The sequence below is a fragment of the Ochotona curzoniae genome, unplaced genomic scaffold (assembly GCF_017591425.1).
Source record: "Ochotona curzoniae isolate NIBS_2020 unplaced genomic scaffold, NIBS_Ocur_1.0 patch371, whole genome shotgun sequence".
Taxonomy (NCBI): domain Eukaryota; kingdom Metazoa; phylum Chordata; class Mammalia; order Lagomorpha; family Ochotonidae; genus Ochotona; species Ochotona curzoniae.
The window spans coordinates 286,485-311,775 of NW_024466941.1; the positions used below are offsets into that span (position 1 = coordinate 286,485).

The 25,291-nt window shown below is 62.3% G+C and overlaps 12 long non-coding RNA genes across 12 annotated transcripts; all 12 read right to left on the bottom strand.

Annotated features, from left to right (window-relative positions):
- Nucleotides 1-310: 310 nt before the first annotated feature.
- On the bottom strand, nt 311-2,134 carry LOC121167460. Its single transcript, XR_005885589.1, has 3 exons — nt 2,107-2,134; nt 1,358-1,445; nt 311-321 (listed from the first exon to the last, which is right to left on the bottom strand). It is a non-coding gene; the product is annotated as an uncharacterized LOC121167460 (long non-coding RNA).
- Nucleotides 2,135-2,224: 90 nt separating this feature from the next.
- On the bottom strand, nt 2,225-4,068 carry LOC121167459. Its single transcript, XR_005885588.1, has 3 exons — nt 4,041-4,068; nt 3,292-3,379; nt 2,225-2,264 (listed from the first exon to the last, which is right to left on the bottom strand). It is a non-coding gene; the product is annotated as an uncharacterized LOC121167459 (long non-coding RNA).
- A 90-nt stretch (nt 4,069-4,158) lies between these two features.
- On the bottom strand, nt 4,159-6,002 carry LOC121167466. Its single transcript, XR_005885594.1, has 3 exons — nt 5,975-6,002; nt 5,226-5,313; nt 4,159-4,198 (listed from the first exon to the last, which is right to left on the bottom strand). It is a non-coding gene; the product is annotated as an uncharacterized LOC121167466 (long non-coding RNA).
- Nucleotides 6,003-6,092: 90 nt separating this feature from the next.
- Nucleotides 6,093-7,934, bottom strand: LOC121167465. The gene is made up of 3 exons (XR_005885593.1): nt 7,907-7,934; nt 7,158-7,245; nt 6,093-6,132 (listed from the first exon to the last, which is right to left on the bottom strand). It is a non-coding gene; the product is annotated as an uncharacterized LOC121167465 (long non-coding RNA).
- Nucleotides 7,935-8,024: 90 nt separating this feature from the next.
- On the bottom strand, nt 8,025-9,958 carry LOC121167449. Its single transcript, XR_005885582.1, has 3 exons — nt 9,842-9,958; nt 9,093-9,180; nt 8,025-8,064 (listed from the first exon to the last, which is right to left on the bottom strand). It is a non-coding gene; the product is annotated as an uncharacterized LOC121167449 (long non-coding RNA).
- A 1-nt stretch (nt 9,959) lies between these two features.
- LOC121167450 lies at nt 9,960-11,890 on the bottom strand. The gene is made up of 3 exons (XR_005885583.1): nt 11,774-11,890; nt 11,025-11,112; nt 9,960-9,999 (listed from the first exon to the last, which is right to left on the bottom strand). It is a non-coding gene; the product is annotated as an uncharacterized LOC121167450 (long non-coding RNA).
- A 1-nt stretch (nt 11,891) lies between these two features.
- Nucleotides 11,892-13,748, bottom strand: LOC121167451. The gene is made up of 3 exons (XR_005885584.1): nt 13,721-13,748; nt 12,956-13,043; nt 11,892-11,931 (listed from the first exon to the last, which is right to left on the bottom strand). It is a non-coding gene; the product is annotated as an uncharacterized LOC121167451 (long non-coding RNA).
- Nucleotides 13,749-13,838: 90 nt separating this feature from the next.
- LOC121167462 lies at nt 13,839-15,680 on the bottom strand. The gene is made up of 3 exons (XR_005885591.1): nt 15,653-15,680; nt 14,904-14,991; nt 13,839-13,878 (listed from the first exon to the last, which is right to left on the bottom strand). It is a non-coding gene; the product is annotated as an uncharacterized LOC121167462 (long non-coding RNA).
- Nucleotides 15,681-15,770: 90 nt separating this feature from the next.
- On the bottom strand, nt 15,771-17,705 carry LOC121167453. The gene is made up of 3 exons (XR_005885586.1): nt 17,589-17,705; nt 16,838-16,925; nt 15,771-15,810 (listed from the first exon to the last, which is right to left on the bottom strand). It is a non-coding gene; the product is annotated as an uncharacterized LOC121167453 (long non-coding RNA).
- Nucleotide 17,706: 1 nt separating this feature from the next.
- On the bottom strand, nt 17,707-19,558 carry LOC121167454. Its single transcript, XR_005885587.1, has 3 exons — nt 19,531-19,558; nt 18,772-18,859; nt 17,707-17,746 (listed from the first exon to the last, which is right to left on the bottom strand). It is a non-coding gene; the product is annotated as an uncharacterized LOC121167454 (long non-coding RNA).
- Nucleotides 19,559-19,648: 90 nt separating this feature from the next.
- LOC121167463 lies at nt 19,649-21,506 on the bottom strand. Its single transcript, XR_005885592.1, has 3 exons — nt 21,479-21,506; nt 20,714-20,801; nt 19,649-19,688 (listed from the first exon to the last, which is right to left on the bottom strand). It is a non-coding gene; the product is annotated as an uncharacterized LOC121167463 (long non-coding RNA).
- Nucleotides 21,507-21,596: 90 nt separating this feature from the next.
- LOC121167461 lies at nt 21,597-25,007 on the bottom strand. Its single transcript, XR_005885590.1, has 5 exons — nt 24,971-25,007; nt 24,412-24,508; nt 23,679-23,861; nt 22,665-22,776; nt 21,597-21,636 (listed from the first exon to the last, which is right to left on the bottom strand). It is a non-coding gene; the product is annotated as an uncharacterized LOC121167461 (long non-coding RNA).
- Nucleotides 25,008-25,291: the final 284 nt, after the last annotated feature.

The window sequence follows — 25,291 nt, forward strand, 5'->3', positions numbered from 1 at the left end:
GGGCCACGCGAGAGGGTGAGGGATTTGGGAACAACTTCCAGCCACCAGCACCAACAATGCCCGCCTGGGCCCACAACAGGCTCGGGGCGTGTCCTGGGGCTCTGGACGCCACAGGAGCCATGCGTGAACGAGCAGCCCCACGGCATCCCATGACATGACTCACCTTCCACCGGCTCGGCCGAGCTCAGTGGTGCCTCTACAGCTGTGCTAGGGCTGGGGACCACGCGCATGGGGCTGGCCTCTGGGGCCCAGTCATGCAGCACTTCTGCAGCCTTGTAGGCACGGGCGTTCTGTGGGAAAATGTGGGCCACGGACCTGGCCCTGAGGAGACAGGACGGGGAAGAAGTGAGGTGAGCGCTGCTGGGCCTCAGGGCAGGACCGAGGGGCCCGGGTCCTCAGCAGCCACCACTGCTGGCGCTCGGCCTCCCTTCTGGGCCCAAGGGCACAGGGCCACAGGGGAAAACAGCGTGGCAGTGGCAACCCATGCAACCGGGGGCCTCAGCAACGCATGCCTGGCACCAGGGCACCCGCAGCTGGAGGTTAAGGAAAGAGCTCGGAGACCTCTGGGGACCATGGTCCAGGCAGGGTGGTGCTGGGACCGTGTGGGGACATGCAGGAGGTGGGGGGCCGTGCAGGAGGCTGGTTCTGCAGCAGAGGACCCCATCTCACCGCCCACCCCAAGGCCCTGCTCTCTCCCGCTTGCATTCAGTCAGGGTCCGGTTAGAAGCAAGCCCGTGCATGCTGGTCAACACCAAGGTGCTGGTATGCTAGGCCTGGGACACTTCCATGAGCCTGGCCCTGGCGGTCCCCACCACCAAACACGCCACGGGCTGCCCTGGCCACCTTTCTCTCTGCTCGCTCTCTGTCCCCGACGCTGGCTGCACCAGCTGCCGCAGCAACAACACACATCCTACACCCACACTTTGCCCAGCACCAAAACAGAGACTGCAATGGGGTACTCCTTTCATGGGGCCTCACGGAGGTGGGGCACCACGCACAACCCACGAGGCGGTTGATCTCTGGCCCCTGCGCTCCCAGGACCCAGCAGGACCCAGAGGCACACAGGCAGCACCCCAGGGGGCTTCTACACAAATGGCTGACAGCCAGCACCAGGGACAGCTCTTGGCAAGGCACAGTGCCAAAGCCTCTACAGACCTGGCGGGCCCTGACCATAGCAGAGTTGGAGTGCAGGGGCAGAATGCAACCTTCCTGGAACACCAGGAACACCTGGAACACCAGCCTTCCACAGCCCAGCCTGCCGCCTCCTCCAATGGCACCTGGGACACCCCACATTCCACTCAGGCCTGGCCAGCCATGTTTCATGGCCACAGCCACTGCCACACACACACACACTTACGCGGGCTCCACCTCGGTGCGGCCTGTGCCCACTGTTGCCTTTTGGTCATTGCCAGCCTGTTGCCCATCGGAGGCGGCGACGGTGTCCACTGTAAAGCAGGGGCAAGGTAGCCTCAGTGAGACCAACGCACGTGAGGGTCCACAACGAGCTAGCCCCAGCAGCCATGGAAGACCCATGCCCTCAGCTCATGCCTCAGTCTGCCTGGGCACCTGCCCCCCACATGCTGCACAACCTGGCACCGATGGCTGGCCACATGGCCTCTCAAAGCCTGCAGTGCCCTCCTTTCCTCCCTCCCGCCCTCCGTCCACAGCGGGCCTGGTGCTGGACACTCCAGGAACCCGTAGCCTTGGCAAGCTGGCAAGCCCTCTTGGGGTACACACACGGGCACTGCAAATGGGGCCGGTTGCACGGCACATCTGCAGCTATTCTCATGCACGGGTCGACCGTTCAATCACAAGCCCATGGTTTCTGGTCACGCCCGCTCCTGGCCAAGGTCAGGAATCCGGCTCCATATTGCCCAGGGAACTACCCTTGCCTCACCACCTCGTTCCAGCCAGGCATCGCACCCTGGAGGTCAGGGCTAAAGGGGCCACGTGAGAGGGTGAGGGATTTGGGAACAACTTCCAGCCACCAGCACCAACAATGCCCGCCTGGGCCCACAACAGGCTCGGGGCGTGTCCTGGGGCTCTGGACACCACAGGAGCCATGCGTGAACGAGCAGCCCCACGGCATCCCATGACATGACTCACCTTCCACCGGCTCGGCCGAGCTCAGTGGTGCCTCTACAGCTGTGCTAGGGCTGGGGACCACGCGCATGGGGCTGGCCTCTGGGGCCCAGTCATGCAGCACTTCTGCAGCCTTGTAGGCACGGGCGTTCTGTGGGAAAATGTGGGCCACGGACCTGGCCCTGAGGAGACAGGACGGGGAAGAAGTGAGGTGAGCGCTGCTGGGCCTCAGGGCAGGACCGAGGGGCCCGGGTCCTCAGCAGCCACCACTGCTGGCGCTCGGCCTCCCTTCTGGGCCCAAGGGCACAGGGCCACAGGGGAAAACAGCGTGGCAGTGGCAACCCATGCAACCGGGGGCCTCAGCAACGCATGCCTGGCACCAGGGCACCCGCAGCTGGAGGTTAAGGAAAGAGCTCGGAGACCTCTGGGGACCATGGTCCAGGCAGGGTGGTGCTGGGACCGTGTGGGGACATGCAGGAGGTGGGGGGCCGTGCAGGAGGCTGGTTCTGCAGCAGAGGACCCCATCTCACCGCCCACCCCAAGGCCCTGCTCTCTCCCGCTTGCATTCAGTCAGGGTCCGGTTAGAAGCAAGCCCGTGCATGCTGGTCAACACCAAGGTGCTGGTATGCTAGGCCTGGGACACTTCCATGAGCCTGGCCCTGGCGGTCCCCACCACCAAACACGCCACGGGCTGCCCTGGCCACCTTTCTCTCTGCTCGCTCTCTGTCCCCGACGCTGGCTGCACCAGCTGCCGCAGCAACAACACACATCCTACACCCACACTTTGCCCAGCACCAAAACAGAGACTGCAATGGGGTACTCCTTTCATGGGGCCTCACGGAGGTGGGGCACCACGCACAACCCACGAGGCGGTTGATCTCTGGCCCCTGCGCTCCCAGGACCCAGCAGGACCCAGAGGCACACAGGCAGCACCCCAGGGGGCTTCTACACAAATGGCTGACAGCCAGCACCAGGGACAGCTCTTGGCAAGGCACAGTGCCAAAGCCTCTACAGACCTGGCGGGCCCTGACCATAGCAGAGTTGGAGTGCAGGGGCAGAATGCAACCTTCCTGGAACACCAGGAACCAGCCTTCCACAGCCCAGCCTGCCGCCTCCTCCAATGGCACCTGGGACACCCCACATTCCACTCAGGCCTGGCCAGCCATGTTTCATGGCCACAGCCACTGCCACACACACACACACACTTACCCGGGCTCCACCTCGGTGCGGCCTGTGCCCACTGTTGCCTTTTGGTCATTGCCAGCCTGTTGCCCATCGGAGGCGGCGACGGTGTCCACTGTAAAGCAGGGGCAAGGTAGCCTCAGTGAGACCAACGCACGTGAGGGTCCACAACGAGCTAGCCCCAGCAGCCATGGAAGACCCATGCCCTCAGCTCATGCCTCAGTCTGCCTGGGCACCTGCCCCCCACATGCTGCACAACCTGGCACCGATGGCTGGCCACATGGCCTCTCAAAGCCTGCAGTGCCCTCCTTTCCTCCCTCCCGCCCTCCGTCCACAGCGGGCCTGGTGCTGGACACTCCAGGAACCCGTAGCCTTGGCAAGCTGGCAAGCCCTCTTGGGGTACACACACGGGCACTGCAAATGGGGCCGGTTGCACGGCACATCTGCAGCTATTCTCATGCACGGGTCGACCCTTCAATCACAAGCCCATGGTTTCTGGTCACGCCCGCTCCTGGCCAAGGTCAGGAATCCGGCTCCATATTGCCCAGGGAACTACCCTTGCCTCACCACCTCGTTCCAGCCAGGCATCGCACCCTGGAGGTCAGGGCTAAAGGGGCCACGCGAGAGGGTGAGGGATTTGGGAACAACTTCCAGCCACCAGCACCAACAATGCCCGCCTGGGCCCACAACAGGCTCGGGGCGTGTCCTGGGGCTCTGGACGCCACAGGAGCCATGCGTGAACGAGCAGCCCCACGGCATCCCATGACATGACTCACCTTCCACCGGCTCGGCCGAGCTCAGTGGTGCCTCTACAGCTGTGCTAGGGCTGGGGACCACGCGCATGGGGCTGGCCTCTGGGGCCCAGTCATGCAGCACTTCTGCAGCCTTGTAGGCACGGGCGTTCTGTGGGAAAATGTGGGCCACGGACCTGGCCCTGAGGAGACAGGACGGGGAAGAAGTGAGGTGAGCGCTGCTGGGCCTCAGGGCAGGACCGAGGGGCCCGGGTCCTCAGCAGCCACCACTGCTGGCGCTCGGCCTCCCTTCTGGGCCCAAGGGCACAGGGCCACAGGGGAAAACAGCGTGGCAGTGGCAACCCATGCAACCGGGGGCCTCAGCAACGCATGCCTGGCACCAGGGCACCCGCAGCTGGAGGTTAAGGAAAGAGCTCGGAGACCTCTGGGGACCATGGTCCAGGCAGGGTGGTGCTGGGACCGTGTGGGGACATGCAGGAGGTGGGGGGCCGTGCAGGAGGCTGGTTCTGCAGCAGAGGACCCCATCTCACCGCCCACCCCAAGGCCCTGCTCTCTCCCGCTTGCATTCAGTCAGGGTCCGGTTAGAAGCAAGCCCGTGCATGCTGGTCAACACCAAGGTGCTGGTATGCTAGGCCTGGGACACTTCCATGAGCCTGGCCCTGGCGGTCCCCACCACCAAACACGCCACGGGCTGCCCTGGCCACCTTTCTCTCTGCTCGCTCTCTGTCCCCGACGCTGGCTGCACCAGCTGCCGCAGCAACAACACACATCCTACACCCACACTTTGCCCAGCACCAAAACAGAGACTGCAATGGGGTACTCCTTTCATGGGGCCTCACGGAGATGGGGCACCACGCACAACCCACGAGGCGGTTGATCTCTGGCCCCTGCGCTCCCAGGACCCAGCAGGACCCAGAGGCACACAGGCAGCACCCCAGGGGGCTTCTACACAAATGGCTGACAGCCAGCACCAGGGACAGCTCTTGGCAAGGCACAGTGCCAAAGCCTCTACAGACCTGGCGGGCCCTGACCATAGCAGAGTTGGAGTGCAGGGGCAGAATGCAACCTTCCTGGAACACCAGGAACCAGCCTTCCACAGCCCAGCCTGCCGCCTCCTCCAATGGCACCTGGGACACCCCACATTCCACTCAGGCCTGGCCAGCCATGTTTCATGGCCACAGCCACTGCCACACACACACACACACTTACCCGGGCTCCACCTCGGTGCGGCCTGTGCCCACTGTTGCCTTTTGGTCATTGCCAGCCTGTTGCCCATCGGAGGCGGCGACGGTGTCCACTGTAAAGCAGGGGCAAGGTAGCCTCAGTGAGACCAACGCACGTGAGGGTCCACAACGAGCTAGCCCCAGCAGCCATGGAAGACCCATGCCCTCAGCTCATGCCTCAGTCTGCCTGGGCACCTGCCCCCCACATGCTGCACAACCTGGCACCGATGGCTGGCCACATGGCCTCTCAAAGCCTGCAGTGCCCTCCTTTCCTCCCTCCCGCCCTCCGTCCACAGCGGGCCTGGTGCTGGACACTCCAGGAACCCGTAGCCTTGGCAAGCTGGCAAGCCCTCTTGGGGTACACACACGGGCACTGCAAATGGGGCCGGTTGCACGGCACATCTGCAGCTATTCTCATGCACGGGTCGACCCTTCAATCACAAGCCCATGGTTTCTGGTCACGCCCGCTCCTGGCCAAGGTCAGGAATCCGGCTCCATATTGCCCAGGGAACTACCCTTGCCTCACCACCTCGTTCCAGCCAGGCATCGCACCCTGGAGGTCAGGGCTAAAGGGGCCACGCGAGAGGGTGAGGGATTTGGGAACAACTTCCAGCCACCAGCACCAACAATGCCCGCCTGGGCCCACAACAGGCTCGGGGCGTGTCCTGGGGCTCTGGACGCCACAGGAGCCATGCGTGAACGAGCAGCCCCACGGCATCCCATGACATGACTCACCTTCCACCGGCTCGGCCGAGCTCAGTGGTGCCTCTACAGCTGTGCTAGGGCTGGGGACCACGCGCATGGGGCTGGCCTCTGGGGCCCAGTCATGCAGCACTTCTGCAGCCTTGTAGGCACGGGCGTTCTGTGGGAAAATGTGGGCCACGGACCTGGCCCTGAGGAGACAGGACGGGGAAGAAGTGAGGTGAGCGCTGCTGGGCCTCAGGGCAGGACCGAGGGGCCCGGGTCCTCAGCAGCCACCACTGCTGGCGCTCGGCCTCCCTTCTGGGCCCAAGGGCACAGGGCCACAGGGGAAAACAGCGTGGCAGTGGCAACCCATGCAACCGGGGGCCTCAGCAACGCATGCCTGGCACCAGGGCACCCGCAGCTGGAGGTTAAGGAAAGAGCTCGGAGACCTCTGGGGACCATGGTCCAGGCAGGGTGGTGCTGGGACCGTGTGGGGACATGCAGGAGGTGGGGGGCCGTGCAGGAGGCTGGTTCTGCAGCAGAGGACCCCATCTCACCGCCCACCCCAAGGCCCTGCTCTCTCCCGCTTGCATTCAGTCAGGGTCCGGTTAGAAGCAAGCCCGTGCATGCTGGTCAACACCAAGGTGCTGGTATGCTAGGCCTGGGACACTTCCATGAGCCTGGCCCTGGCGGTCCCCACCACCAAACACGCCACGGGCTGCCCTGGCCACCTTTCTCTCTGCTCGCTCTCTGTCCCCGACGCTGGCTGCACCAGCTGCCGCAGCAACAACACACATCCTACACCCACACTTTGCCCAGCACCAAAACAGAGACTGCAATGGGGTACTCCTTTCATGGGGCCTCACGGAGATGGGGCACCACGCACAACCCACGAGGCGGTTGATCTCTGGCCCCTGCGCTCCCAGGACCCAGCAGGACCCAGAGGCACACAGGCAGCACCCCAGGGGGCTTCTACACAAATGGCTGACAGCCAGCACCAGGGACAGCTCTTGGCAAGGCACAGTGCCAAAGCCTCTACAGACCTGGCGGGCCCTGACCATAGCAGAGTTGGAGTGCAGGGGCAGAATGCAACCTTCCTGGAACACCAGGAACCAGCCTTCCACAGCCCAGCCTGCCGCCTCCTCCAATGGCACCTGGGACACCCCACATTCCACTCAGGCCTGGCCAGCCATGTTTCATGGCCACAGCCACTGCCACACACACACACACTTACCCGGGCTCCACCTCGGTGCGGCCTGTGCCCACTGTTGCCTTTTGGTCATTGCCAGCCTGTTGCCCATCGGAGGCGGCGACGGTGTCCACTGTAAAGCAGGGGCAAGGTAGCCTCAGTGAGACCAACGCACGTGAGGGTCCACAACGAGCTAGCCCCAGCAGCCATGGAAGACCCATGCCCTCAGCTCATGCCTCAGTCTGCCTGGGCACCTGCCCCCCACATGCTGCACAACCTGGCACCGATGGCTGGCCACATGGCCTCTCAAAGCCTGCAGTGCCCTCCTTTCCTCCCTCCCGCCCTCCGTCCACAGCGGGCCTGGTGCTGGACACTCCAGGAACCCGTAGCCTTGGCAAGCTGGCAAGCCCTCTTGGGGTACACACACGGGCACTGCAAATGGGGCCGGTTGCACGGCACATCTGCAGCTATTCTCATGCACGGGTCGACCCTTCAATCACAAGCCCATGGTTTCTGGTCACGCCCGCTCCTGGCCAAGGTCAGGAATCCGGCTCCATATTGCCCAGGGAACTACCCTTGCCTCACCACCTCGTTCCAGCCAGGCATCGCACCCTGGAGGTCAGGGCTAAAGGGGCCACGCGAGAGGGTGAGGGATTTGGGAACAACTTCCAGCCACCAGCACCAACAATGCCCGCCTGGGCCCACAACAGGCTCGGGGCGTGTCCTGGGGCTCTGGACGCCACAGGAGCCATGCGTGAACGAGCAGCCCCACGGCATCCCATGACATGACTCACCTTCCACCGGCTCGGCCGAGCTCAGTGGTGCCTCTACAGCTGTGCTAGGGCTGGGGACCACGCGCATGGGGCTGGCCTCTGGGGCCCAGTCATGCAGCACTTCTGCAGCCTTGTAGGCACGGGCGTTCTGTGGGAAAATGTGGGCCACGGACCTGGCCCTGAGGAGACAGGACGGGGAAGAAGTGAGGTGAGCGCTGCTGGGCCTCAGGGCAGGACCGAGGGGCCCGGGTCCTCAGCAGCCACCACTGCTGGCGCTCGGCCTCCCTTCTGGGCCCAAGGGCACAGGGCCACAGGGGAAAACAGCGTGGCAGTGGCAACCCATGCAACCGGGGGCCTCAGCAACGCATGCCTGGCACCAGGGCACCCGCAGCTGGAGGTTAAGGAAAGAGCTCGGAGACCTCTGGGGACCATGGTCCAGGCAGGGTGGTGCTGGGACCGTGTGGGGACATGCAGGAGGTGGGGGGGCCGTGCAGGAGGCTGGTTCTGCAGCAGAGGACCCCATCTCACCGCCCACCCCAAGGCCCTGCTCTCTCCCGCTTGCATTCAGTCAGGGTCCGGTTAGAAGCAAGCCCGTGCATGCTGGTCAACACCAAGGTGCTGGTATGCTAGGCCTGGGACACTTCCATGAGCCTGGCCCTGGCGGTCCCCACCACCAAACACGCCACGGGCTGCCCTGGCCACCTTTCTCTCTGCTCGCTCTCTGTCCCCGACGCTGGCTGCACCAGCTGCCGCAGCAACAACACACATCCTACACCCACACTTTGCCCAGCACCAAAACAGAGACTGCAATGGGGTACTCCTTTCATGGGGCCTCACGGAGGTGGGGCACCACGCACAACCCACGAGGCGGTTGATCTCTGGCCCCTGCGCTCCCAGGACCCAGCAGGACCCAGAGGCACACAGGCAGCACCCCAGGGGGCTTCTACACAAATGGCTGACAGCCAGCACCAGGGACAGCTCTTGGCAAGGCACAGTGCCAAAGCCTCTACAGACCTGGCGGGCCCTGACCATAGCAGAGTTGGAGTGCAGGGGCAGAATGCAACCTTCCTGGAACACCAGGAACCAGCCTTCCACAGCCCAGCCTGCCGCCTCCTCCAATGGCACCTGGGACACCCCACATTCCACTCAGGCCTGGCCAGCCATGTTTCATGGCCACAGCCACTGCCACACACACACACACACTTACCCGGGCTCCACCTCGGTGCGGCCTGTGCCCACTGTTGCCTTTTGGTCATTGCCAGCCTGTTGCCCATCGGAGGCGGCGACGGTGTCCACTGTAAAGCAGGGGCAAGGTAGCCTCAGTGAGACCAACGCACGTGAGGGTCCACAACGAGCTAGCCCCAGCAGCCATGGAAGACCCATGCCCTCAGCTCATGCCTCAGTCTGCCTGGGCACCTGCCCCCCACATGCTGCACAACCTGGCACCGATGGCTGGCCACATGGCCTCTCAAAGCCTGCAGTGCCCTCCTTTCCTCCCTCCCGCCCTCCGTCCACAGCGGGCCTGGTGCTGGACACTCCAGGAACCCGTAGCCTTGGCAAGCTGGCAAGCCCTCTTGGGGTACACACACGGGCACTGCAAATGGGGCCGGTTGCACGGCACATCTGCAGCTATTCTCATGCACGGGTCGACCCTTCAATCACAAGCCCATGGTTTCTGGTCACGCCCGCTCCTGGCCAAGGTCAGGAATCCGGCTCCATATTGCCCAGGGAACTACCCTTGCCTCACCACCTCGTTCCAGCCAGGCATCGCACCCTGGAGGTCAGGGCTAAAGGGGCCACGCGAGAGGGTGAGGGATTTGGGAACAACTTCCAGCCACCAGCACCAACAATGCCCGCCTGGGCCCACAACAGGCTCGGGGCGTGTCCTGGGGCTCTGGACACCACAGGAGCCATGCGTGAACGAGCAGCCCCACGGCATCCCATGACATGACTCACCTTCCACCAGCTCGGCCGAGCTCAGTGGTGCCTCTACAGCTGTGCTAGGGCTGGGGACCACGCGCATGGGGCTGGCCTCTGGGGCCCAGTCATGCAGCACTTCTGCAGCCTTGTAGGCACGGGCGTTCTGTGGGAAAATGTGGGCCACGGACCTGGCCCTGAGGAGACAGGACGGGGAAGAAGTGAGGTGAGCGCTGCTGGGCCTCAGGGCAGGACCGAGGGGCCCGGGTCCTCAGCAGCCACCACTGCTGGCGCTCGGCCTCCCTTCTGGGCCCAAGGGCACAGGGCCACAGGGGAAAACAGCGTGGCAGTGGCAACCCATGCAACCGGGGGCCTCAGCAATGCATGCCTGGCACCAGGGCACCCGCGGCTGGAGGTTAAGGAAAGAGCTCGGAGAACTCTGGGGACCATGGTCTAGGCAGGGTGGTGCTGGGACCGTGTGGGGACATGTAGGAGGTGGGGGGCCGTGCAGGAGGCTGGTTCTGCAGCAGAGGACCCCATCTCACCGCCCACCCCAAGGCCCTGCTCTCTCCCGCTTGCATTCAGTCAGGGTCCGGTTAGAAGCAAGCCCGTGCATGCTGGTCAACACCAAGGTGCTGGTATGCTAGGCCTGGGACACTTCCATGAGCCTGGCCCTGGCGGTCCCCACCACCAAACACGCCACGGGCGGCCCTGGCCACCTTTCTCTCTGCTCGCTCTCTGTCCCCGACGCTGGCTGCACCAGCTGCCGCAGCAACAACACACATCCTACACCCACACTTTGCCCAGCACCAAAACAGAGACTGCGATGGGGTACTCCTTTCATGGGGCCTCACGGAGATGGGGCACCACGCACAACCCACGAGGCGGTTGATCTCTGGCCCCTGCGCTCCCAGGACCCAGCAGGACCCAGAGGCACACAGGCAGCACCCCAGGGGGCTTCTACACAAATGGCTGACAGCCAGCACCAGGGACAGCTCTTGGCAAGGCACAGTGCCAAAGCCTCTACAGACCTGGCGGGCCCTGACCATAGCAGAGTTGGAGTGCAGGGGCAGAATGCAACCTTCCTGGAACACCAGGAACCAGCCTTCCACAGCCCAGCCTGCCGCCTCCTCCAATGGCACCTGGGACACCCCACATTCCACTCAGGCCTGGCCAGCCATGTTTCATGGCCACAGCCACTGCCACACACACACACACTTACCCGGGCTCCACCTCGGTGCGGCCTGTGCCCACTGTTGCCTTTTGGTCATTGCCAGCCTGTTGCCCATCGGAGGCGGCGACGGTGTCCACTGTAAAGCAGGGGCAAGGTAGCCTCAGTGAGACCAACGCACGTGAGGGTCCACAACGAGCTAGCCCCAGCAGCCATGGAAGACCCATGCCCTCAGCTCATGCCTCAGTCTGCCTGGGCACCTGCCCCCCACACGCTGCACAACCTGGCACCGATGGCTGGCCACATGGCCTCTCAAAGCCTGCAGTGCCCTCCTTTCCTCCCTCCCGCCCTCCGTCCACAGCGGGCCTGGTGCTGGACACTCCAGGAACCCGTAGCCTTGGCAAGCTGGCAAGCCCTCTTGGGGTACACACACGGGCACTGCAAATGGGGCCGGTTGCACGGCACATCTGCAGCTATTCTCATGCACGGGTCGACCGTTCAATCACAAGCCCATGGTTTCTGGTCACGCCCGCTCCTGGCCAAGGTCAGGAATCCGGCTCCATATTGCCCAGGGAACTACCCTTGCCTCACCACCTCGTTCCAGCCAGGCATCGCACCCTGGAGGTCAGGGCTAAAGGGGCCACGCGAGAGGGTGAGGGATTTGGGAACAACTTCCAGCCACCAGCACCAACAATGCCCGCCTGGGCCCACAACAGGCTCGGGGCGTGTCCTGGGGCTCTGGACACCACAGGAGCCATGCGCGAACGAGCAGCCCCACGGTATCCCATGACATGACTCACCTTCCACCAGCTCGGCCGAGCTCAGTGGTGCCTCTACAGCTGTGCTAGGGCTGGGGACCACGCGCATGGGGCTGGCCTCTGGGGCCCAGTCATGCAGCACTTCTGCAGCCTTGTAGGCACGGGCGTTCTGTGGGAAAATGTGGGCCACGGACCTGGCCCTGAGGAGACAGGACGGGGAAGAAGTGAGGTGAGCGCTGCTGGGCCTCAGGGCAGGACCGAGGGGCCCGGGTCCTCAGCAGCCACCACTGCTGGCGCTCGGCCTCCCTTCTGGGCCCAAGGGCACAGGGCCACAGGGGAAAACAGCGTGGCAGTGGCAACCCATGCAACCGGGGGCCTCAGCAACGCATGCCTGGCACCAGGGCACCCGCAGCTGGAGGTTAAGGAAAGAGCTCGGAGACCTCTGGGGACCATGGTCCAGGCAGGGTGGTGCTGGGACCGTGTGGGGACATGTAGGAGGTGGGGGGCCGTGCAGGAGGCTGGTTCTGCAGCAGAGGACCCCATCTCACCGCCCACCCCAAGGCCCTGCTCTCTCCCGCTTGCATTCAGTCAGGGTCCGGTTAGAAGCAAGCCCGTGCATGCTGGTCAACACCAAGGTGCTGGTATGCTAGGCCTGGGACACTTCCATGAGCCTGGCCCTGGCGGTCCCCACCACCAAACACGCCACGGGCGCCCTGGCCACCTTTCTCTCTGCTCGCTCTCTGTCCCCGACGCTGGCTGCACCAGCTGCCGCAGCAACAACACACATCCTACACCCACACTTTGCCCAGCACCAAAACAGAGACTGCGATGGGGTACTCCTTTCATGGGGCCTCACGGAGATGGGGCACCACGCACAACCCACGAGGCGGTTGATCTCTGGCCCCTGTGCTCCCAGGACCCAGCAGGACCCAGAGGCACACAGGCAGCACCCCAGGGGGCTTCTACACAAATGGCTGACAGCCAGCACCAGGGACAGCTCTTGGCAAGGCACAGTGCCAAAGCCTCTACAGACCTGGCGGGCCCTGACCATAGCAGAGTTGGAGTGCAGGGGCAGAATGCAACCTTCCTGGAACACCAGGAACCAGCCTTCCACAGCCCAGCCTGCCGCCTCCTCCAATGGCACCTGGGACACCCCACATTCCACTCAGGCCTGGCCAGCCATGTTTCATGGCCACAGCCACTGCCACACACACACACACTTACCCGGGCTCCACCTCGGTGCGGCCTGTGCCCACTGTTGCCTTTTGGTCATTGCCAGCCTGTTGCCCATCGGAGGCGGCGACGGTGTCCACTGTAAAGCAGGGGCAAGGTAGCCTCAGTGAGACCAACGCACGTGAGGGTCCACAACGAGCTAGCCCCAGCAGCCATGGAAGACCCATGCCCTCAGCTCATGCCTCAGTCTGCCTGGGCACCTGCCCCCCACACGCTGCACAACCTGGCACCGATGGCTGGCCACATGGCCTCTCAAAGCCTGCAGTGCCCTCCTTTCCTCCCTCCCGCCCTCCGTCCACAGCGGGCCTGGTGCTGGACACTCCAGGAACCCGTAGCCTTGGCAAGCTGGCAAGCCCTCTTGGGGTACACACACGGGCACTGCAAATGGGGCCGGTTGCACGGCACATCTGCAGCTATTCTCATGCACGGGTCGACCGTTCAATCACAAGCCCATGGTTTCTGGTCACGCCCGCTCCTGGCCAAGGTCAGGAATCCGGCTCCATATTGCCCAGGGAACTACCCTTGCCTCACCACCTCGTTCCAGCCAGGCATCGCACCCTGGAGGTCAGGGCTAAAGGGGCCACGCGAGAGGGTGAGGGATTTGGGAACAACTTCCAGCCACCAGCACCAACAATGCCCGCCTGGGCCCACAACAGGCTCGGGGCGTGTCCTGGGGCTCTGGACACCACAGGAGCCATGCGTGAACGAGCAGCCCTGGGGCCGAGCAGCCCCACGGCATCCCATGACATGACTCACCTTCCACCGGCTCGGCCGAGCTCAGTGGTGCCTCTACAGCTGTGCTAGGGCTGGGGACCACGCGCATGGGGCTGGCCTCTGGGGCCCAGTCATGCAGCACTTCTGCAGCCTTGTAGGCACGGGCGTTCTGTGGGAAAATGTGGGCCACGGACCTGGCCCTGAGGAGACAGGACGGGGAAGAAGTGAGGTGAGCGCTGCTGGGCCTCAGGGCAGGACCGAGGGGCCCGGGTCCTCAGCAGCCACCACTGCTGGCGCTCGGCCTCCCTTCTGGGCCCAAGGGCACAGGGCCACAGGGGAAAACAGCGTGGCAGTGGCAACCCATGCAACCGGGGGCCTCAGCAACGCATGCCTGGCACCAGGGCACCCGCGGCTGGAGGTTAAGGAAAGAGCTCGGAGACCTCTGGGGACCATGGTCCAGGCAGGGTGGTGCTGGGACCGTGTGGGGACATGCAGGAGGTGGGGGGCCGTGCAGGAGGCTGGTTCTGCAGCAGAGGACCCCATCTCACCGCCCACCCCAAGGCCCTGCTCTCTCCCGCTTGCATTCAGTCAGGGTCCGGTTAGAAGCAAGCCCGTGCATGCTGGTCAACACCAAGGTGCTGGTATGCTAGGCCTGGGACACTTCCATGAGCCTGGCCCTGGCGGTCCCCACCACCAAACACGCCACGGGCTGCCCTGGCCACCTTTCTCTCTGCTCGCTCTCTGTCCCCGACGCTGGCTGCACCAGCTGCCGCAGCAACAACACACATCCTACACCCACACTTTGCCCAGCACCAAAACAGAGACTGCGATGGGGTACTCCTTTCATGGGGCCTCACGGAGATGGGGCACCACGCACAACCCACGAGGCGGTTGATCTCTGGCCCCTGCGCTCCCAGGACCCAGCAGGACCCAGAGGCACACAGGCAGCACCCCAGGGGGCTTCTACACAAATGGCTGACAGCCAGCACCAGGGACAGCTCTTGGCAAGGCACAGTGCCAAAGCCTCTACAGACCTGGCGGGCCCTGACCATAGCAGAGTTGGAGTGCAGGGGCAGAATGCAACCTTCCTGGAACACCAGGAACCAGCCTTCCACAGCCCAGCCTGCCGCCTCCTCCAATGGCACCTGGGACACCCCACATTCCACTCAGGCCTGGCCAGCCATGTTTCATGGCCACAGCCACTGCCACACACACACACACTTACCCGGGCTCCACCTCGGTGCGGCCTGTGCCCACTGTTGCCTTTTGGTCATTGCCAGCCTGTTGCCCATCGGAGGCGGCGACGGTGTCCACTGTAAAGCAGGGGCAAGGTAGCCTCAGTGAGACCAACGCACGTGAGGGTCCACAACGAGCTAGCCCCAGCAGCCATGGAAGACCCATGCCCTCAGCTCATGCCTCAGTCTGCCTGGGCACCTGCCCCCCACACGCTGCACAACCTGGCACCGATGGCTGGCCACATGGCCTCTCAAAGCCTGCAGTGCCCTCCTTTCCTCCCTCCCGCCCTCCGTCCACAGCGGGCCTGGTGCTGGACACTCCAGGAACCCGTAGCCTTGGCAAGCTGGCAAGCCCTCTTGGGGTACACACACGGGCACTGCAAATGGGGCCGGTTGCACGGCACATCTGCAGCTATTCTCATGCACGGGTCGACCGTTCAATCACAAGCCCATGGTTTCTGGTCACGCCCGCTCCTGGCCAAGGTCAGGAATCCGGCTCCATATTGCCCAGGGAACTACCCTTGCCTCACCACCTCGTTCCAGCCAGGCATCGCACCCTGGAGGTCAGGGCTAAAGGGGCCACGCGAGAGGGTGAGGGATTTGGGAACAACTTCCAGCCACCAGCACCAACAATGCCCGCCTGGGCCCACAACAGGCTCGGGGCGTGTCCTGGGGCTCTGGACACCACAGGAGCCATGCGTGAACGAGCAGCCCCACGGCATCCCATGACATGACTCACCTTCCACCGGCTCGGCCGAGCTCAGTGGTGCCTCTACAGCTGTGCTAGGGCTGGGGACCACGCGCATGGGGCTGGCCTCTGGGGCCCAGTCATGCAGCACTTCTGCAGCCTTGTAGGCACGGGCGTTCTGTGGGAAAATGTGGGCCACGGACCTGGCCCTGAGGAGACAGGACGGGGAAGAAGTGAGGTGAGCGCTGCTGGGCCTCAGGGCAGGACCGAGGGGCCCGGGTCCTCAGCAGCCACCACTGCTGGCGCTCGGCCTCCCTTCTGGGCCCAAGGGCACAGGGCCACAGGGGAAAACAGCGTGGCAGTGGCAACCCATGCAACCGGGGGCCTCAGCAACGCATGCCTGGCACCAGGGCACCCGCAGCTGGAGGTTAAGGAAAGAGCTCGGAGACCTCTGGGGACCATGGTCCAGGCAGGGTGGTGCTGGGACCGTGTGGGGACATGCAGGAGGTGGGGGGCCGTGCAGGAGGCTGGTTCTGCAGCAGAGGACCCCATCTCACCGCCCACCCCAAGGCCCTGCTCTCTCCCGCTTGCATTCAGTCAGGGTCCGGTTAGAAGCAAGCCCGTGCATGCTGGTCAACACCAAGGTGCTGGTATGCTAGGCCTGGGACACTTCCATGAGCCTGGCCCTGGCGGTCCCCACCACCAAACACGCCACGGGCTGCCCTGGCCACCTTTCTCTCTGCTCGCTCTCTGTCCCCGACGCTGGCTGCACCAGCTGCCGCAGCAACAACACACATCCTACACCCACACTTTGCCCAGCACCAAAACAGAGACTGCGATGGGGTACTCCTTTCATGGGGCCTCACGGAGATGGGGCACCACGCACAACCCACGAGGCGGTTGATCTCTGGCCCCTGCGCTCCCAGGACCCAGCAGGACCCAGAGGCACACAGGCAGCACCCCAGGGGGCTTCTACACAAATGGCTGACAGCCAGCACCAGGGACAGCTCTTGGCAAGGCACAGTGCCAAAGCCTCTACAGACCTGGCGGGCCCTGACCATAGCAGAGTTGGAGTGCAGGGGCAGAATGCAACCTTCCTGGAACACCAGGAACCAGCCTTCCACAGCCCAGCCTGCCGCCTCCTCCAATGGCACCTGGGACACCCCACATTCCACTCAGGCCTGGCCAGCCATGTTTCATGGCCACAGCCACTGCCACACACACACACACACTTACCCGGGCTCCACCTCGGTGCGGCCTGTGCCCACTGTTGCCTTTTGGTCATTGCCAGCCTGTTGCCCATCGGAGGCGGCGACGGTGTCCACTGTAAAGCAGGGGCAAGGTAGCCTCAGTGAGACCAACGCACGTGAGGGTCCACAACGAGCTAGCCCCAGCAGCCATGGAAGACCCATGCCCTCAGCTCATGCCTCAGTCTGCCTGGGCACCTGCCCCCCACACGCTGCACAACCTGGCACCGATGGCTGGCCACATGGCCTCTCAAAGCCTGCAGTGCCCTCCTTTCCTCCCTCCCGCCCTCCGTCCACAGCGGGCCTGGTGCTGGACACTCCAGGAACCCGTAGCCTTGGCAAGCTGGCAAGCCCTCTTGGGGTACACACACGGGCACTGCAAATGGGGCCGGTTGCACGGCACATCTGCAGCTATTCTCATGCACGGGTCGACCGTTCAATCACAAGCCCATGGTTTCTGGTCACGCCCGCTCCTGGCCAAGGTCAGGAATCCGGCTCCATATTGCCCAGGGAACTACCCTTGCCTCACCACCTCGTTCCAGCCAGGCATCGCACCCTGGAGGTCAGGGCTAAAGGGGCCACGCGAGAGGGTGAGGGATTTGGGAACAACTTCCAGCCACCAGCACCAACAATGCCCGCCTGGGCCCACAACAGGCTCGGGGCGTGTCCTGGGGCTCTGGACACCACAGGAGCCATGCGTGAACGAGCAGCCCCACAGGGCATCCCATGACATGACTCACCTTCCACCAGCTCGGCCGAGCTCAGTGGTGCCTCTACAGCTGTGCTAGGGCTGGGGACCACGCGCATGGGGCTGGCCTCTGGGGCCCAGTCATGCAGCACTTCTGCAGCCTTGTAGGCACGGGCGTTCTGTGGGAAAATGTGGGCCACGGACCTGGCCCTGAGGAGACAGGACGGGGAAGAAGTGAGGTGAGCGCTGCTGGGCCTCAGGGCAGGACCGAGGGGCCCGGGTCCTCAGCAGCCACCACTGCTGGCGCTCGGCCTCCCTTCTGGGCCCAAGGGCACAGGGCCACAGGGGAAAACAGCGTGGCAGTGGCAACCCATGCAACCGGGGGCCTCAGCAACGCATGCCTGGCACCAGGGCACCCGCGGCTGGAGGTTAAGGAAAGAGCTCGGAGACCTCTGGGGACCATGGTCCAGGCAGGGTGGTGCTGGGACCGTGTGGGGACATGCAGGAGGTGGGGGGCCGTGCAGGAGGCTGGTTCTGCAGCAGAGGACCCCATCTCACCGCCCACCCCAAGGCCCTGCTCTCTCCCGCTTGCATTCAGTCAGGGTCCGGTTAGAAGCAAGCCCGTGCATGCTGGTCAACACCAAGGTGCTGGTATGCTAGGCCTGGGACACTTCCATGAGCCTGGCCCTGGCGGTCCCCACCACCAAACACGCCACGGGCTGCCCTGGCCACCTTTCTCTCTGCTCGCTCTCTGTCCCCGACGCTGGCTGCACCAGCTGCCGCAGCAACAACACACATCCTACACCCACACTTTGCCCAGCACCAAAACAGAGACTGCGATGGGGTACTCCTTTCATGGGGCCTCACGGAGATGGGGCACCACGCACAACCCACGAGGCGGTTGATCTCTGGCCCCTGCGCTCCCAGGACCCAGCAGGACCCAGAGGCACACAGGCAGCACCCCAGGGGGCTTCTACACAAATGGCTGACAGCCAGCACCAGGGACAGCTCTTGGCAAGGCACAGTGCCAAAGCCTCTACAGACCTGGCGGGCCCTGACCATAGCAGAGTTGGAGTGCAGGGGCAGAATGCAACCTTCCTGGAACACCAGGAACCAGCCTTCCACAGCCCAGCCTGCCGCCTCCTCCAATGGCACCTGGGACACCCCACATTCCACTCAGGCCTGGCCAGCCATGTTTCATGGCCACAGCCACTGCCACACACACACACACTTACCCGGGCTCCACCTCGGTGCGGCCTGTGCCCACTGTTGCCTTTTGGTCATTGCCAGCCTGTTGCCCATCGGAGGCGGCGACGGTGTCCACTGTAAAGCAGGGGCAAGGTAGCCTCAGTGAGACCAACGCACGTGAGGGTCCACAACGAGCTAGCCCCAGCAGCCATGGAAGACCCATGCCCTCAGCTCATGCCTCAGTCTGCCTGGGCACCTGCCCCCCACACGCTGCACAACCTGGCACCGATGGCTGGCCACATGGCCTCTCAAAGCCTGCAGTGCCCTCCTTTCCTCCCTCCCGCCCTCCGTCCACAGCGGGCCTGGTGCTGGACACTCCAGGAACCCGTAGCCTTGGCAAGCTGGCAAGCCCTCTTGGGGTACACACACGGGCACTGCAAATGGGGCCGGTTGCACGGCACATCTGCAGCTATTCTCATGCACGGGTCGACCGTTCAATCACAAGCCCATGGTTTCTGGTCACGCCCGCTCCTGGCCAAGGTCAGGAATCCGGCTCCATATTGCCCAGGGAACTACCCTTGCCTCACCACCTCGTTCCAGCCAGGCATCGCACCCTGGAGGTCAGGGCTAAAGGGGCCACGCGAGAGGGTGAGGGATTTGGGAACAACTTCCAGCCACCAGCACCAACAATGCCCGCCTGGGCCCACAACAGGCTCGGGGCGTGTCCTGGGGCTCTGGACACCACAGGAGCCATGCGTGAACGAGCAGCCCCGAGCAGCCCCACGGCATCCCATGACATGACTCACCTTCCACCGGCTCGGCCGAGCTCAGTGGTGCCTCTACAGCTGTGCTAGGGCTGGGGACCACGCGCATGGGGCTGGCCTCTGGGGCCCAGTCATGCAGCACTTCTGCAGCCTTGTAGGCACGGGCGTTCTGTGGGAAAATGTGGGCCACGGACCTGGCCCTGAGGAGACAGGACGGGGAAGAAGTGAGGTGAGCGCTGCTGGGCCTCAGGGCAGGACCGAGGGGCCCGGGTCCTCAGCAGCCACCACTGCTGGCGCTCGGCCTCCCTTCTGGGCCCAAGGGCACAGGGCCACAGGGGAAAACAGCGTGGCAGTGGCAACCCATGCAACCGGGGGCCTCAGCAACGCATGCCTGGCACCAGGGCACCCGCAGCTGGAGGTTAAGGAAAGAGCTCGGAGACCTCTGGGGACCATGGTCCAGGCAGGGTGGTGCTGGGACCGTGTGGGGACATGTAGGAGGTGGGGGGCCGTGCAGGAGGCTGGTTCTGCAGCAGAGGACCCCATCTCACCGCCCACCCCAAGGCCCTGCTCTCTCCCGCTTGCATTCAGTCAGGGTCCGGTTAGAAGCAAGCCCGTGCATGCTGGTCAACACCAAGGTGCTGGTATGCTAGGCCTGGGACACTTCCATGAGCCTGGCCCTGGCGGTCCCCACCACCAAACACGCCACGGGCTGCCCTGGCCACCTTTCTCTCTGCTCGCTCTCTGTCCCCGACGCTGGCTGCACCAGCTGCCGCAGCAACAACACACATCCTACACCCACACTTTGCCCAGCACCAAAACAGAGACTGCGATGGGGTACTCCTTTCATGGGGCCTCACGGAGATGGGGCACCACGCACAACCCACGAGGCGGTTGATCTCTGGCCCCTGTGCTCCCAGGACCCAGCAGGACCCAGAGGCACACAGGCAGCACCCCAGGGGGCTTCTACACAAATGGCTGACAGCCAGCACCAGGGACAGCTCTTGGCAAGGCACAGTGCCAAAGCCTCTACAGACCTGGCGGGCCCTGACCATAGCAGAGTTGGAGTGCAGGGGCAGAATGCAACCTTCCTGGAACACCAGGAACCAGCCTTCCACAGCCCAGCCTGCCGCCTCCTCCAATGGCACCTGGGACACCCCACATTCCACTCAGGCCTGGCCAGCCATGTTTCATGGCCACAGCCACTGCCACACACACACACACTTACCCGGGCTCCACCTCGGTGCGGCCTGTGCCCACTGTTGCCTTTTGGTCATTGCCAGCCTGTTGCCCATCGGAGGCGGCGACGGTGTCCACTGTAAAGCAGGGGCAAGGTAGCCTCAGTGAGACCAACGCACGTGAGGGTCCACAACGAGCTAGCCCCAGCAGCCATGGAAGACCCATGCCCTCAGCTCATGCCTCAGTCTGCCTGGGCACCTGCCCCCCACACGCTGCACAACCTGGCACCGATGGCTGGCCACATGGCCTCTCAAAGCCTGCAGTGCCCTCCTTTCCTCCCTCCCGCCCTCCGTCCACAGCGGGCCTGGTGCTGGACACTCCAGGAACCCGTAGCCTTGGCAAGCTGGCAAGCCCTCTTGGGGTACACACACGGGCACTGCAAATGGGGCCGGTTGCACGGCACATCTGCAGCTATTCTCATGCACGGGTCGACCGTTCAATCACAAGCCCATGGTTTCTGGTCACGCCCGCTCCTGGCCAAGGTCAGGAATCCGGCTCCATATTGCCCAGGGAACTACCCTTGCCTCACCACCTCGTTCCAGCCAGGCATCGCACCCTGGAGGTCAGGGCTAAAGGGGCCACGCGAGAGGGTGAGGGATTTGGGAACAACTTCCAGCCACCAGCACCAACAATGCCCGCCTGGGCCCACAACAGGCTCGGGGCGTGTCCTGGGGCTCTGGACACCACAGGAGCCATGCGTGAACGAGCAGCCCTGGGGCCGAGCAGCCCCACGGCATCCCATGACATGACTCACCTTCCACCGGCTCGGCCGAGCTCAGTGGTGCCTCTACAGCTGTGCTAGGGCTGGGGACCACGCGCATGGGGCTGGCCTCTGGGGCCCAGTCATGCAGCACTTCTGCAGCCTTGTAGGCACGGGCGTTCTGTGGGAAAATGTGGGCCACGGACCTGGCCCTGAGGAGACAGGACGGGGAAGAAGTGAGGTGAGCGCTGCTGGGCCTCAGGGCAGGACCGAGGGGCCCGGGTCCTCAGCAGCCACCACTGCTGGCGCTCGGCCTCCCTTCTGGGCCCAAGGGCACAGGGCCACAGGGGAAAACAGCGTGGCAGTGGCAACCCATGCAACCGGGGGCCTCAGCAACGCATGCCTGGCACCAGGGCACCCGCGGCTGGAGGTTAAGGAAAGAGCTCGGAAACTCTGGGGACCATGGTCCAGGCAGGGTGGTGCTGGGACCGTGTGGGGACATGCAGGAGGTGGGGGGCCGTGCAGGAGGCTGGTTCTGCAGCAGAGGACCCCATCTCACCGCCCACCCCAAGGCCCTGCTCTCTCCCGCTTGCATTCAGTCAGGGTCCGGTTAGAAGCAAGCCCGTGCATGCTGGTCAACACCAAGGTGCTGGTATGCTAGGCCTGGGACACTTCCATGAGCCTGGCCCTGGCGGTCCCCACCACCAAACACGCCACGGGCTGCCCTGGCCACCTTTCTCTCTGCTCGCTCTCTGTCCCCGACGCTGGCTGCACCAGCTGCCGCAGCAACAACACACATCCTACACCCACACTTTGCCCAGCACCAAAACAGAGACTGCGATGGGGTACTCCTTTCATGGGGCCTCACGGAGATGCGGCACCACGCACAACTCACGAGGTGGTTGATCTCTGGCCCCTGCGCTCCCAGGACCCAGCAGGACCCAGAGGCACACAGGCAGCACCCCAGGGGGCTTCTACACAAATGGCTGACAGCCAGCACCAGGGACAGCTCTTGGCAAGGCACAGTGCCAAAGCCTCTACAGACCTGGCGGGCCCTGACCATAGCAGAGTTGGAGTGCAGGGGCAGAATGCAACCTTCCTGGAACACCAGGAACCAGCCTTCCACAGCCCAGCCTGCCGCCTCCTCCAATGGCACCTGGGACACCCCACATTCCACTCAGGCCTGGCCAGCCATGTTTCATGGCCACAGCCACTGCCACACACACACACACACACTTACCCGGGCTCCACCTCGGTGCGGCCTGTGCCCACTGTTGCCTTTTGGTCATTGCCAGCCTGTCGTCCATCGGAGGTTGGGAAGACGGAGGCAACGGCGGCGGCGGCGGAGTCCACTGTAAAGCAGGAGCAAGGTAGCCTCAGTGAGACCAACGCACGTGAGGGTCCACAACGAGCTAGCCCCAGCAGCCATGGAAGACCCATGCCCTCAGCTCATGCCTCAGTCTGCCTGGGCATCTGCCCCCCGCATGCTGCACAACCTGGCACCGATGGCTGGCCACATGGCCTCTCAAAGTCTGCAGTGCCCTCCTTTCCTCCCTCCCGCCCTCCGTCCACAGCGGGCCTGGTGCTGGACACTCCAGGAACCCGTAGCCTTGGCAAGCCCTCTTGGGGTACACACACATGGCTCTGTGACTGGAGCCTGTCACTGGTACAGCATAAGTAGGTTACCCTCTTTAGTGGGACAGTCAGTGGTCCTGACAACATCACCTACACCCATCAATTGGAATCCTTAATGTATTCCCCTGTGCCCTACATGTCGGACCACCTGCCACCCTTCACCACATTTGCCTGTTTGGCTAGTACATATGTGTGTGATTTTATATGCAATGTAAGCTTGTATGTCAGTACATATAACAGAACCTTCGGTATGAAATACTCAACTAACTACTTTGAAATATCTTGTTTCCTTGTAACAGTGACAGGTACTGTTGCAGAAATACTTCCCTGTTCATGCCTTGCTTATTCCATATTCAGTAAACTTAAAGAAAATATATATACTATTTTCTCAGAGGGTGGTAACAATGACAGTGTCGTCGATGAAGGCAACAGAAGAATTAGATGTGCAATTTACAGCCATACTACCCTGACCACGCCCGATTTCATCTGATCTCAGAAGCTGGGCAGGGTCAGGCCTCGTTAGTACTTGGATGGGAGCATTACACGTGGAAAACATTTCATGACCCAGAATGATAACATAATGATTCATCACTCTGTTGGGAGGAGCTACAGAACTTACATAATTGTTTCACGCGTGCTCTATGTGCTATCTCCTGTTGTTCGATGGCCTTCAATTTCTCCTCTATTCTAGCTTCTTCTAGAATGAGCTGCTTTAACCTGATGTCGAGATTTGATATGGCAGTCATAGGATCAAGTGGTTTTGCCATCTTGCTCGCAATTCAGTACCTCACCAATTCAGGGACTAGCATGAAGAAACACAAGCAGAGAAGCAGTTAAAATCAGTCAAATACTGTGGTCCTCATCAGCAGTGGACGGTGCCTTTAAGTATCATTTGTACTTACTTACACTTCTGTGGGGGGGAACCCCCCCCCACAGAAACTGCAACTTTTTAATATATAACTGGTATATAAAAACTATAATTCAGAAATAACTGTAATTCAGTTTTTCAGTAGCTATTCCCAAGTTAAGCTCGAAGGCCCTCCTTGTCAGCCAACTGCCAGGCAGTTAGAGCAGCAGCGTTTGTTTGAGTCATGGAATCTCCAGAGCCCCCGCCTTCCAGTTGCCCGGGCCACTGGTAAACAAGGTCACCTGCCCTTTAAAGGGACCTGCCCTCATCCATCAGTCTTGGGAGTTGTGGTCCCCAAGACTGATTTCAAAGTCCTGCCTTTTTCACTATAACAGAGAAGCACATCTCTCCCTGCCCATCACTCTCTGTGGTTGTAAAGCAGGATGGCAGAATTAGCTTTCAAACAAGTGTTGCTTTCTCAAGAACTGCCAGGAAGTCACTCCACCTTTCCCAGGCTTTTCCTCCAGGGAGACATGCCACGTTATAAACCACGCGCAGTCTTCTCTGTGTTTCGGCAGGCTTTCCTATGTCCATTAAATAGTCTAGGAACAGAAGCAGGGGACAGTACAAAGTGAACACATAATTCATTTTCAAACTTTGTTTGTGTTCTACCTCAAGAGGGTGGCACTCCAGATTTGGGTTGCCTCTCTTCCCTCACCCAGGCTGTATGTGGGAGCATCATTCCACTAAGGACCTGTCTATACACATCTTGCATCCTGTATCCATGTCCTTCCTCTGAGTTGGGGGCTTTGTTTTGCTCCCAACGTCAACTAAAAAGAACACTTCCTATGTATCACAACTTTCATCTCAGCTCCACAACAGACTTTTCCAACATAGCAAATGATTCAAGTAGTTTACATATAATTCAACAGAACAGGGCTTAATGGCAATTTTTTTCCTTCAGAGTGAAGTCTTCAATTTTTTAGGAAAAAAAAAATGTTGTAAAGTCAGTAATGCAAAGAGAAGGAAAGACAGAAAGATTTTCCATCTGCTGGTTCACTCACCATGTGGACACAATGGCTGGAGCTGAGTCGATATGAAGCCAGGAGTCTGGAGCTCCTTCTGGGTCTCCTACATGGATGCAGGGTCTCAAGGCTTTGGGCCATCCTCCACTGCCTTTCCAGGCCACAAGCAGAGAGCTGGATGGGAAAGTGGAGTGACCAGGACATGAGCTGGTGTCCAAATGGAAACATGCAAGATGAGGATTTAGCCACTAGCTGCCGCACCAGGACCGTCATTTTTTAACTCTATTTTTTATGATACAGTTCCTTAGGCTCAGGGTTTTCCCCTACTCCCCTCCCTTCCCCTACTGTTTTCTGCTATAT